The 10,485-nt window shown below is 45.6% G+C and overlaps 2 protein-coding genes across 9 annotated transcripts in view; one reads left to right on the forward strand and one right to left on the reverse strand.

Annotated features, from left to right (window-relative positions):
* The window catches only part of Pfkfb2 (6-phosphofructo-2-kinase/fructose-2,6-biphosphatase 2), a 40,791-nt gene extending 35,157 nt beyond the window's left edge, over window positions 1-5,634 (reverse strand). For 3 of the 8 annotated variants that reach the window (XM_031381538.1, XM_031381371.1, XM_031381475.1), the window contains exon 1: window positions 3,370-3,445. The gene's annotated coding sequence lies outside the window, so the exon portion shown is untranslated. Of the gene's footprint in view, window positions 1-1,250; window positions 1,378-3,245; window positions 3,308-3,369; window positions 3,446-5,529 lie in introns of those variants that run through there. The other 5 variants (XM_031381389.1, XM_031381399.1, XM_031381505.1 and 2 more) reach the window with 5 other exon arrangements.
* The window catches only part of CUNH1orf116 (chromosome unknown C1orf116 homolog), a 13,797-nt gene continuing 8,774 nt past the window's right edge, over window positions 5,463-10,485 (forward strand). The window contains exon 1 of the mRNA XM_031381549.1: window positions 5,463-5,665. The gene's annotated coding sequence lies outside the window, so the exon portion shown is untranslated. The remainder of the gene's footprint in view (window positions 5,666-10,485) is intronic.

Consider the following 10,485-nt stretch of genomic DNA (forward strand, 5'->3'; position numbering starts at 1 on the left):
GTTACAAAGTGAGGGAGGGTGTAACTTGGAGGTGACAGGTGAAGGAGGAGAAGAGAAGAGGTAGCATGAACATTCCTATCAGTCCCCTTCCTCCTTGCAGATATTGTACTGAAACATCCACCCAAACTGTAGACCAAACTTGACAGTAGAGTTCCACATTTTGTTTTATGACCGAAATTACTTCCTACCGAGGCTAGGAAATCAATGTTCCTTATGGTCTTTATTGAACTACTTTCCCTAGAGCATGAGTATTACAGGAGAAGCCGATCAAGTTCTTAAACCTCTAAAATATGGGACAGACTGAATTATGTATGACCTTTTGCAAAGGTGGCCCTCCCACTATGTTCATTGAATATCAAAACATTCTATTTGGGGACTTGTTTGCGTGTTTTTGTTTGGTTTTTTCCTTGAAAGCATCACTAGATCTAGGTAGGCTCCAGCTTGAGAACAGGACTGAGACCTTCCTCCTGATATTTTCCAAGTGCCAAGATTATAGGCATGCACTACCGTGCCCCCCCCCTCCAGTTTTATCTTTCTTACTCTCAAAGTGAAAACTGAGAAAAAACTTTTGACTTCGTCTCGGAGAAGCTAAACTATTTCAGGTAAGCTGTTAATCCCTTCCTAAGATCTACTTGCAAGGGGCGCTGTCACCTCAGCATTACAAAACTACAGATCCCCTCAGTGAGCATTGTATCAGGAACTGCCCGGGATGCTAGATGCACTGGAAGGAAAAATGCATACAATGCTGTAAAGTAGTAGAACGATGTAGATCCATGAAGAAAACAGTGCGGGTGGGGTGGAGCAGCAAGTTAAAACTGGTGAGTCTGGGAGAGCCTTTTAGAAAACCTGGCATGAAGGATGGATGCTAAACTGCGGAGGAGTGAGTAGGAAGAGCATCCCAAGCAGCAAGTACAGTATCTGTAAACTTGGGACTATGGGAAGTATTTCCCCAACCAGTCCGGTCATAGTACAGATGAGGGAAGAGGAAAATAAGATGCTTTTAGAAGCGGGCAAGGACCCAGATTTGTGCTCTCTTTGGCTACCTCAAGGCCTCATTACACATACTTGTATGTGTGCAGATGAGTGCATATGCATTTATCTTCAATTTACTCCATGTGGGAAAAGCGAATTCTGTTTCCTATTACAGTGCTGTCAGCTCCAAGTAAAACGCTGGGCATTTAACAAACCTCTATCTATGAATAAATGAATATGAATAAATCAAATCAGAGTATAAAGAAATAGACATTGACCTTGATGTTTGTTGTCGAGTCAGGGAAGGGACACATAAAAGCATTCCAATGAGTCGTCAGTCGTCAGATCTTTGTCACAGAGGGATTTCATCAGCTCTTACTGGGAGTCCAAGAGCTTTTGATGTCACTAGAACCAGAGCTTCAAGTAAAGTCTTTGACTCTTAAAAACATATCATCATTGTTGTGTAAATTTCTAAATACTAGGAACAGAAATGGGCCTAAAATTTACAATCACAAATACCTCGGAGGCTTTTCAACAGCAATACTGGAAGCTAAATGACGGTAACATAAAACTATGTGGCCACCCTCAGTCAAACACAGGAGTTTAAGCATCTGCCTTTAGGAAATTAGTAGAGACTGCTCTGCCAAAAGAAGAGAGCTAACACAAGAAAGAAGGTCTGCACTCCAGATAACCCAACAGAAAAGGGATTTATCCCAGTTACTGATGAAGATACCAAAATGAGAGCCATTGAGCAGCTCACAGAACAGTCGGCCCCACCTGCTGCAGGGCTGAAGTCTGGAGGAAATCTGTCTTCAGGATGAAATTGAGAGATAGCATGAGGTATGTGTTAGTGTACTGAGGGGGAATTTACACGATGGGAGTGAAGGGTGCAAAGATGCATAGCAAAGGAAGAGTGACCATATTCTAATAACCTAACTGTCAGCATTTGTGTAAGAGAGACAAAGAGATAGAGACAGAGATGGGGGGGGGGGTGAATGGAAGGGGCGGGGGAAGGCACAGATGTGATGGGAACAGAGTAGTGTCTAAAAGGCAAAGCTGCTGTCTTGCTCGGTAGAGAAAAGATACCCAAACCCAACCTATAAAGGTAAACTCCAGATTTCCACAGCAGGTGGGCTAGAGAAACTTCCAAAAAGAGATAGGGAAGAACCCCTCCTGAAAACTACTTAGCAATTACATAGTTTTGAAACTAAAGTCTATTTTAGTATATGGCTTAGTTTCCATTCACATTTTGGCTTCAGACTCATACACTTTGATGAAATTCTAGTGGTTTGTAGCCAAATTACAATTACTCTCTTGAATCCATTCCTAACTATGCTTTATTGAAAATCAGCACTTCGTCTCCCGGCCTCTCCTAGGACTGTAGAACTTTCCTGTCTGCCAGTATTTTAGTGGCCACCGCACTCAGAGCCCTAGTACATAATTAGCATGAAGAGAGAGGGCACCAAGTGTTTCCTGAGGGTAAAGAAAACATGTTTCCTTTAAGAGAAAAGGAAGGGCCTGGTCAGTGTGATGTCTGTCAAGCATGAAGAGTTTAGATGGATAGTTGTTTTGCAGTCTGACTTTGTAAGGTACCCTAAGGAGCCACTGTTATTTATTTTGATTTAGAATGAGTGTGGATGTGTGTTCAGGCACACCTGCCCTATATGGGTCACTTAAGTGACTGCCTCACTCACTGAGGAAAAACAGTAAACTAGCCTTTAACTTGAACAGCCATACCCTAACAGCGTGCCAGCAGGAACAAGGACTGTGAAAACAGAGGAGTCATGGAAGCTCATCTGTCACTGGCTGTCAGAATCAGATCAGCAAACAAAAATCCACTTCCAACTATCAGCTATATCTCTCCCCAAACAAAGGACCTGCCTCGACCATCAAGCCTTATTCCTGACTTGGGAAGTCTTCCCTTGTCTGTAGGCCAGGCCACCTTCGTAATTCACTTGGAACCTCAAAAGTTCGTATTTTTCCAAACAAAAAAAATGAAGCAAAGAAAACCATGCTCAATTCCAGGGAAAGCAAGGAAATGAAAGGCAGGAAGCATTCAACTTAAGATAGTGGTTTGTTTAAACCAGGATACATATGTGCTTTGAGGAATGGGGAGAGGAGCCAAGGCTTATGTGTAACTTCCGCTGGAATGCTAATGTTTTGTGACTGAGTGGTAGATGGCAGAGCTGTGCCTGAGTAGCTGAAACGTTTCCCGAGAAAAATGTCTAGGGTGAAAGAGAAAGCCAAAGAATTATTTAATGTAGGTCACTTACCTGGGAAAAGATAAGGGGCCCTCCTGACTATTGTAATTTTATTGGAAGTTGAAAAGGTCTTCAGTCTTTTTAGAGATTCGTTGAAGTTTTGCCTCTATTTTAAGTAAATGTTTAAATCACTCACCTATATAAACCTGGATCAAATCCAGTGACCCCAGCCATAAGAATAGCCCCAGTTGCAGTGAGTTGATGTGGGGATCCCCTTCCTCTTTTCTTAGTATTGTGACATCACATGTATTTAGAGGATGTATTAGAAGCAGAGATCATACTCCTGAAGACCTCAGTCACCTGTGACCCACATGATGGTGATAGAATACTGGGTTGTCTCTGCTTTCTCAGGTTTCCTTCCTCGTCTTAGTCCCAGGAAAATGTAGCTATTTCCCTCCCACCTACAGTCACAGAGAAAAGATGGGACCACTCTAAGACTGAAAGATATTATCTTTGATTTCTTCTGTGTGACCATGGCTGAGCCCACCAACAGAAAACGAGATATTCTCAAGCCCCAGAATGTTCATTTGATAAGGCTTTGCGTCCTGAACCAATATAACTGGGGATTTGAGGGAAAAAAAAAACAAAACGTTAGAAGACATCAAAGATAATATCACTCTGGGGTACCGGCTTATGAGGAAAAGATGGCCAGAAAATCTCAAAATTAGGAATTCTAAAAACCAGTTCCCTGCCAAAATGCCATGCCAGCTATTCTTGATGTGTCTACATTAAGTGTACTTAAAACTTACATTTCACTAATCATGAAATTGTCACTACAGAGTGATAGTCTTGCTTCTTGAATCAGGATCTAGAGAATAACACACTTCTGGTCATGCCTGTGGACTAGGTCATTGAGTTGAGCCCCCCACCAACCCACCCAAATACTAAATTCCAGCAGGACAGTTCCATGGATGGGGCCCTGGATGATTGAATAAAAAGGAGGAAGTAAGTTGGCCACTAGCCATCTCTGCTTCCTGACTACGCATACAGTGCGAGCAGCTGGCCAGAGCGTCTACCACCAGGACCTCCCAGCATGATGTACTGTGGAACTGAAAACCCAAACAAGTCCTTTCTCCCTTGCATTGCTTTCACCAGAGCATCCAACCACAGAATCGGGAACAGTAACTATGAAGCAAGCTGGGAGTGGACAATCTGAATTAAAATATCTGCTCTACTACTCACTTGAGTAATATCAGGCATGTCATTTAACCTCTCTGTGAAGTGTGGATAGTAAGAATGGCAATGCTTCTAAGTTGGAGCAAAAGTTAAATAAGACATAGAAATGCTTAACGTTATAACCAGCATACAGCAGGGTCTTAAACTGAATGATTCTTGCATGAGGTTTTTTGGTTTGGTTGCTTTTTCTAATTTTTCTTTTCTTTTTGCTGCTGGCAAGTACCTTTCAAAGTTGATAGTTACTGGGGGATGGCTTATATTCAGGGAGATAGCAGGACAGCTGCCTGGCGAGTGGCCTCTGTGCCTGGAGGGTGATTTCTTCCGGGAAGCGGGAGGGAGGATCCCTGACCTACTCTCCTTAAGCGCCAGACATTTCCCCACAAAAGAAGTACTTGCTAGACTAGTTGGCAACTGACTTTATTTTTATTTAATATCTATTACCGCCTTCTCTAAGCGGCCAAAAGGAACCAGAAACCCAAATGACCAGAGTTTAAGTGCTCCCTTCTGGCTGATCTAGTTTGGGAAAAAAAAAAACAAAATCTGGAAATTACCTCCTATAGAAGGGAGAGAAGTTAGTTTTATTTCCCCAGAAACAAAAAGGCCAGGATGGTTGTCAACACGCTCTGGGAACTGGGTGATTCAGCTACATCCCTAACCTTGAGATCCCTGAACCTCTTCTGGATATGAAACTGTCACTGATGGTCCGGAGAATATTTTCAGCTTCAAATGGAGGTAGGCTAATCTAAACAAGAAATCCGGTTCTCAGCGGACCCATAGTGCCCAGCCGGACTGGAGCGTTCCTTTCAAGTTCCATTGACCTGCCTCCACTGTGCCAAACTCTCTTTACTCTCCTTCCACTCAGCTCAAACCAACTCCAGCATTCTACTACTCCAACCCTTTCTTTTTAGCAGTTCCATTGGCTCTAAGTAAAGAGGGGCGTGGGTAGGGAGGCGGGGGCAGGAGGTGATTGGCCAAGACAAAGAAGCACCTCCCTGCTCATGCTCCTCCTGAGTCCTCCCTGACTGAACAGCTGGAATGAGGAGTAGGGAGGGAAGCTAGGATTGGCTTAGAGTCAGCAGCAGGGTGTGTCCATGCAGCTCAGCGCGGATGAAGCATTTACCTGTCTAGGTAAGTCAGGAGGAGGTCAAAAGAAGAAACCAGTAGGAGACGCCGCCTGAGAGGCAAGCTGTCTCCATCTCTGCCCTCTGGAATAGAAGGGCGTTACTTTCTTGTCTTCAGACCCCAAACCAGAGAAGGTGAGTCAATCACTAACCAACTCCTGCTTATTCTGCAGCAAGGGAAAAGATTTTTAGGGAAGGCAAAGGTACAGGGCTGTGCTGGGGAGTGTCACAAGAGCGCCTGACCTTTTACACCGGACCTGGGGTTTTCATCTCTGTTAGTCAAGTCTCTCAGCCAGCCTGAGATTTTCCAGAATTGGAATATTTTTTATGGAGGACTGGGGGGCGGGGGGACATCTTTTCTGTTTCTTTGTTTAACTTACATAATCATAATGTACAAACAGGAGCCAGAGCCAGGCATGGTGGTATCCACCCATAATCATAGTACTCAGAAGGCTGAGGGTGAAGGATAGAAATTTTGAAGCCGGGCTGCTGGGCAATACAGCAAGTTCCAGGCTAGCCTATCCTACCTGGAAAGACCTGTCTCAAAACAAACAAACAATGACAAAAAACCCTGTCTAGAATTTGGAACTTTCCATCTCCTAGCATTAAGATGAAGTAGTGATTTTGAGAGGGAATGGGTGACTGGATAATTGAAGCACAGGGAGTCAAATGGAAGGGAGGGTCATGCGGGTGAACCAGGTTCCTTAGTTTTCCATTCCGTTTGTAAAGGGAAATTCTCCATGGCTCAGTGTCTATCTTTATTTAAATAAGGGGTGCAGTGTGTGTGTTAGTTGATAATGGCGCACTCTGTGCAGATATGTAAAGTCTGAACTGAGCTAGATAATTTGCAAGGAGAATTGAGGAAATGTGGAGGAAACTCCAACTCTAGCTAGCATTTTTATCTTTGGAAAACCCACACATATTCCACCCCCCTCCCCCCCGATCAAGTTTACTTAGGGTCTCCTAGTTAAAGCTCTCACTTTACCTGTTAATAGATGTAGACACTAAAAAGAACAAAGTTACCCGGCCACCCTGGGCCTCACCCACATTTTATTTCATCTCAACATACCAAGCCTGGCCAGAGTGCCAACGGGGGCTCAGGCCAGAATGATGCGGCAGAAGCCATAGGAGAGCAGACTCTGGTGGGGGTTCAGCTCTGCGTTTCTTCAGATGTCCCCGAGGACACAAGAGTGCAGCGGGAGCACCTGCCGAAGGAAGCTGCCACACAAGTGCAGTCAAGGGAGCAAGCAAGCTCCCTGTCATCAGCACGGGGGTCAGCACACAGCAGCTAACTTTACCCCCTGGCCCTCTGCAGAGAAAGAGGAACACGAGAAGGCATCGGCATGTGGCCCTTGATGACTATATGGAGCTTCTGGGCCTGAATGCTGGAGCTTTAACTGTTATCCTTGCGCTACTCCATAGGGCCAGTCCACTCCACTTGCTATCATGGATGACAAACTCATCAGCAATAGGGGCTACAGGAGTCCCCTGCAATGTTTAACAGGGCTCTGCTATGCAGAGGGTATTTCTACCAAGTCCCACCCACAAAAGCACCAGTAAAAGAGAGACTAACACTGTACAAATGGTACAGATTTTAGTCTTTTGGAGCTTTTGTTAGGTTTTCTGGGTGTTCAGCAGCCAGGGCTCATTCTGAGTCAGCGGAGCCCCTAACGTAAAAGCAGTGTTCCTCCGTGACTCTGGGATGAGTCCTTAGGAGATTAGAAGGCGTGCTCATAGGAGAGGATGGTGAGGAGGTCTGATTCACACAGCCTAGACTGGCACTCCGGCCCTCCTCTCCTCTCCACCCACTGCTCCAGATGCCAGGGCTCTGCGGGCCTCTTATTTACTCTCTTGCAAGGCTTGGCTAGTTTCTGAGACGTAGTTAATATTTAATGTGTCTTTGGATGGGTGGCCCTGACTATAGGCTGTGCACATTTCTTAGCTTGTTTCCTTTGCCCTTAAGTCTCCAAAAGAGGTCAAGGGTGAAAAGAAAGGAAGCCCTCACGGTGACTGCTGTGCTTGTTTCTCAGGTTTCTTATCTGGCAGAAATGCCTAGGGTTTCGATTGCTGCCCCGATACCGCACACAAGTTTCAAGGTTATAAATTTGGTAGAAGGACACAATGCTGCGCCTAGGTTAGGCCGAGCCAGGGGTGGAGAGCGAGAAGGTGGTGAGAGAAAGAAAGACCTTTTCTGTTCAGACTCTTTGTATCAGAAAACTAGGTGTGGAAATACAGTCTCGGCAGCCGAGCGCTCACTCATCCCGTGACTGGGTGGTACCAACAGCATCATCTGCAACTGCATCTGTGGTTTATTCACGTGTCTGTTGTCAGAATAACCGGCCAATCTGGGAATACAACGCTGAACTAGATAATGCACAGACTTTAAGGCAGGGTATAGAAGACAAGGGGATCTGTACTCTCAGTAGCAGAGTATGCTGGCATCTACTCAATGTTTGGAGATGTCCTTTGTAGGTGTGAGTCACTCCTACTTAGGAATTTGGGAAAATCGCCAGTTCTCTCAGATGTGAAATGAAGACAACACAACCAGATTCTACTGGAGATCTGATTTATCGAGTCTGAGAGCTAACTTTGTAGCAATAGCAAGCAGAGAGTGGGGAGCAGAGCTATGCCCGTTGTCTGGATCTCTTCAGTTGCCCTGGCTTAGAAATGAGAGTTCAGTAGGCTTCCCCGAGAGGACCAAGAAGCCAGCAACCCACAGTACAGCCCAAAGCACAACATGAAGGAACAAAGGTAGCAATTTTCTCTGAAAGTAAGAGGCAGCACCTCACCCATAGGAGGAAATATTACATTAGTTGTAGTGAGTCACCTTCAAGATTGATTGCTCCAGTTGTACATGGAATATTGAAACCAAAAATAGTCCCTTGAATCCACACTGGCTCCTTGAAAATGATGTTTTTCTCTTCGGCAGTGTTATGACCCTAGTGCCTATTAGGTGCACACAGATGCTAATCTAAACAAACATTCCCCAGACTCTTTTTAGCCGCTGACTTTACGGGAAATAAAGTGGTGTGAAAAGCTTAGCGTGGCAGGCTGAAGCCATGGAGAAGTCTCCAAGTAGCTCACCCGGTAGTCCGATGACTTCCTCAGACTGCGTTCTTTACTAAGTTAGCTCCGTGACAGCCTCATGCGTGTATGTAGTTCTTTCTGCTCGCTCTCTCCCACATCCTTACTGTCCTACCCTTTGGTCCCTTCTACTTGTCCCTTTCTCAGATTCCTGACTCGGGACTTTGTTACGTGGTCCACTTGGTTTATCCAGGGCCATCTTTGTGACCAGTGGTGAGGTCACCGGGGGGTACACTGAAGTCACACTCCCCCCTTTCCTGAATCTATCCCTAGGAAGTAGTTCAGCAGTTGAGTGGGTGTTGTATGTGTGAGAGTGGGGAAGGCCCCCAGAGTCCCTCCTCTTGCTTGGCTGCTGGTGGGTGACTCTTCCACAAACCTGGTGCAGTCCTGAGAAGTGGAGAGAGAGCTCACGATGACAAAGGGTGTGCCGTGCCTAGACGGTGACATTTCACAGCTTTCCCCACCCCACCACCCCTTCTGGCTCTTTCAGTCTGTCTACCTGCTCTTCTGCTGTGTCCCCTGAGCCTTGCTGAGGGCAGTATGACTGAGTAGAACTCAGCCCTTGCCGGCTCAGGCCCTATGTACAGACAGTTTCTCAGACCGCAGTTTTGAGTAGCCTTTACCCTGCAGAGGGTGAGGGATAGGTCAGTGCTCTGAAATGCACGCCTGGGATGAGTGAACTTAGTCTGGACGCTTCTAGAGTTTCTGTTCCTTTGGGTTGGGAATATTGAGGAACCGACTTCTTGCAGAAACCCTAGAGCTACCTCTCCCCGTGTTAGTTATCATCGGACTTCACTACTGTCCCTTCCCTCCTGGGCCCTCCTTCGCCTCCTGATCTCTTGAGAGGCTCTGACCTCTATGTTTCTGGCTCAGGACCCTGCCTTTTCTTTCCTCAGTGTCATCCTCATCCTTCCCTGTCTTATTTAATGGTCTCTCCAAAGCAAGAGAGGAGCCCTGTAAGGTCTTACCCTTGCCAGCACGGCCAGGATGGGAGATAGATTCACCTAACCTAGCCCAAACCCGACACTGGCACGGGAGCAACTGTTAGCAGAGGAATATGTATGTACCCTGGCGTCTAAGCTCCAGGTCCCCAGATCTCAGTATTGCCCCAGGACAGTTTACATTCTATCAGGAGAGTAGAAGAAAGGATTAAAAATATAGTATAGTGTTCCATGCAGGATATGGATTTGAATCACATAAAGTCTATCTCTCCCCTAGGTTTCTATTGCTCCTGATACAGGTTTGTATATAATTCTTTTAAACTTCCACTCTCCATAAAGAGAGTTACTCTTGGCCTTCCCAGCTCTAGTGAACTGTTTCCTACAACCAGATGTAAAAATCCTTAGGAAGCTCAGTAGCAGCAATGAAGTTGGTTTTGGTTGGTTGGTTGGTTGGTTTGGTTCCTTGCTATTACTGCTTCTGAAATGAACTTGAAATATTACAACACAACACACACACACACACACACACACACACACACACACGCCAAAGGAGCTGGGATTGAGAGGAGCTAAACTAGACATTTTTCTTGTTCATCTGACGTAGTGTAGGGAATGTAAGCCACGGCAGAGCTTTACTGCTAGTGTTACTCAGGGGATACGGGATGGCTCTCAGCCACGGCAGGTGCCACACTCATACGGCCCAGGGCAGAAAGATGACCTTAGCCTTCTTAGTGGCATGTCATGTTTATGATATTATTAACAATGACTGCAACTGACATTTTTGGGCATATCCTGTACAGTGTTCTACGTAGTCTCTTCCGTTGTACTGTAGTCTCATAATAACTTTAAGAAGTATGCTATTGCCAGGCAGTGGTGGTGCATGCCTTTAATCCCAGCACTTGGGAGGCAGAGGCAGGTGTATTTCTGAGT

The sequence above is a fragment of the Mastomys coucha genome, unplaced genomic scaffold (assembly GCF_008632895.1).
Source record: "Mastomys coucha isolate ucsf_1 unplaced genomic scaffold, UCSF_Mcou_1 pScaffold1, whole genome shotgun sequence".
In the NCBI taxonomy this organism is placed as follows: Eukaryota; Metazoa; Chordata; class Mammalia; order Rodentia; family Muridae; genus Mastomys; species Mastomys coucha.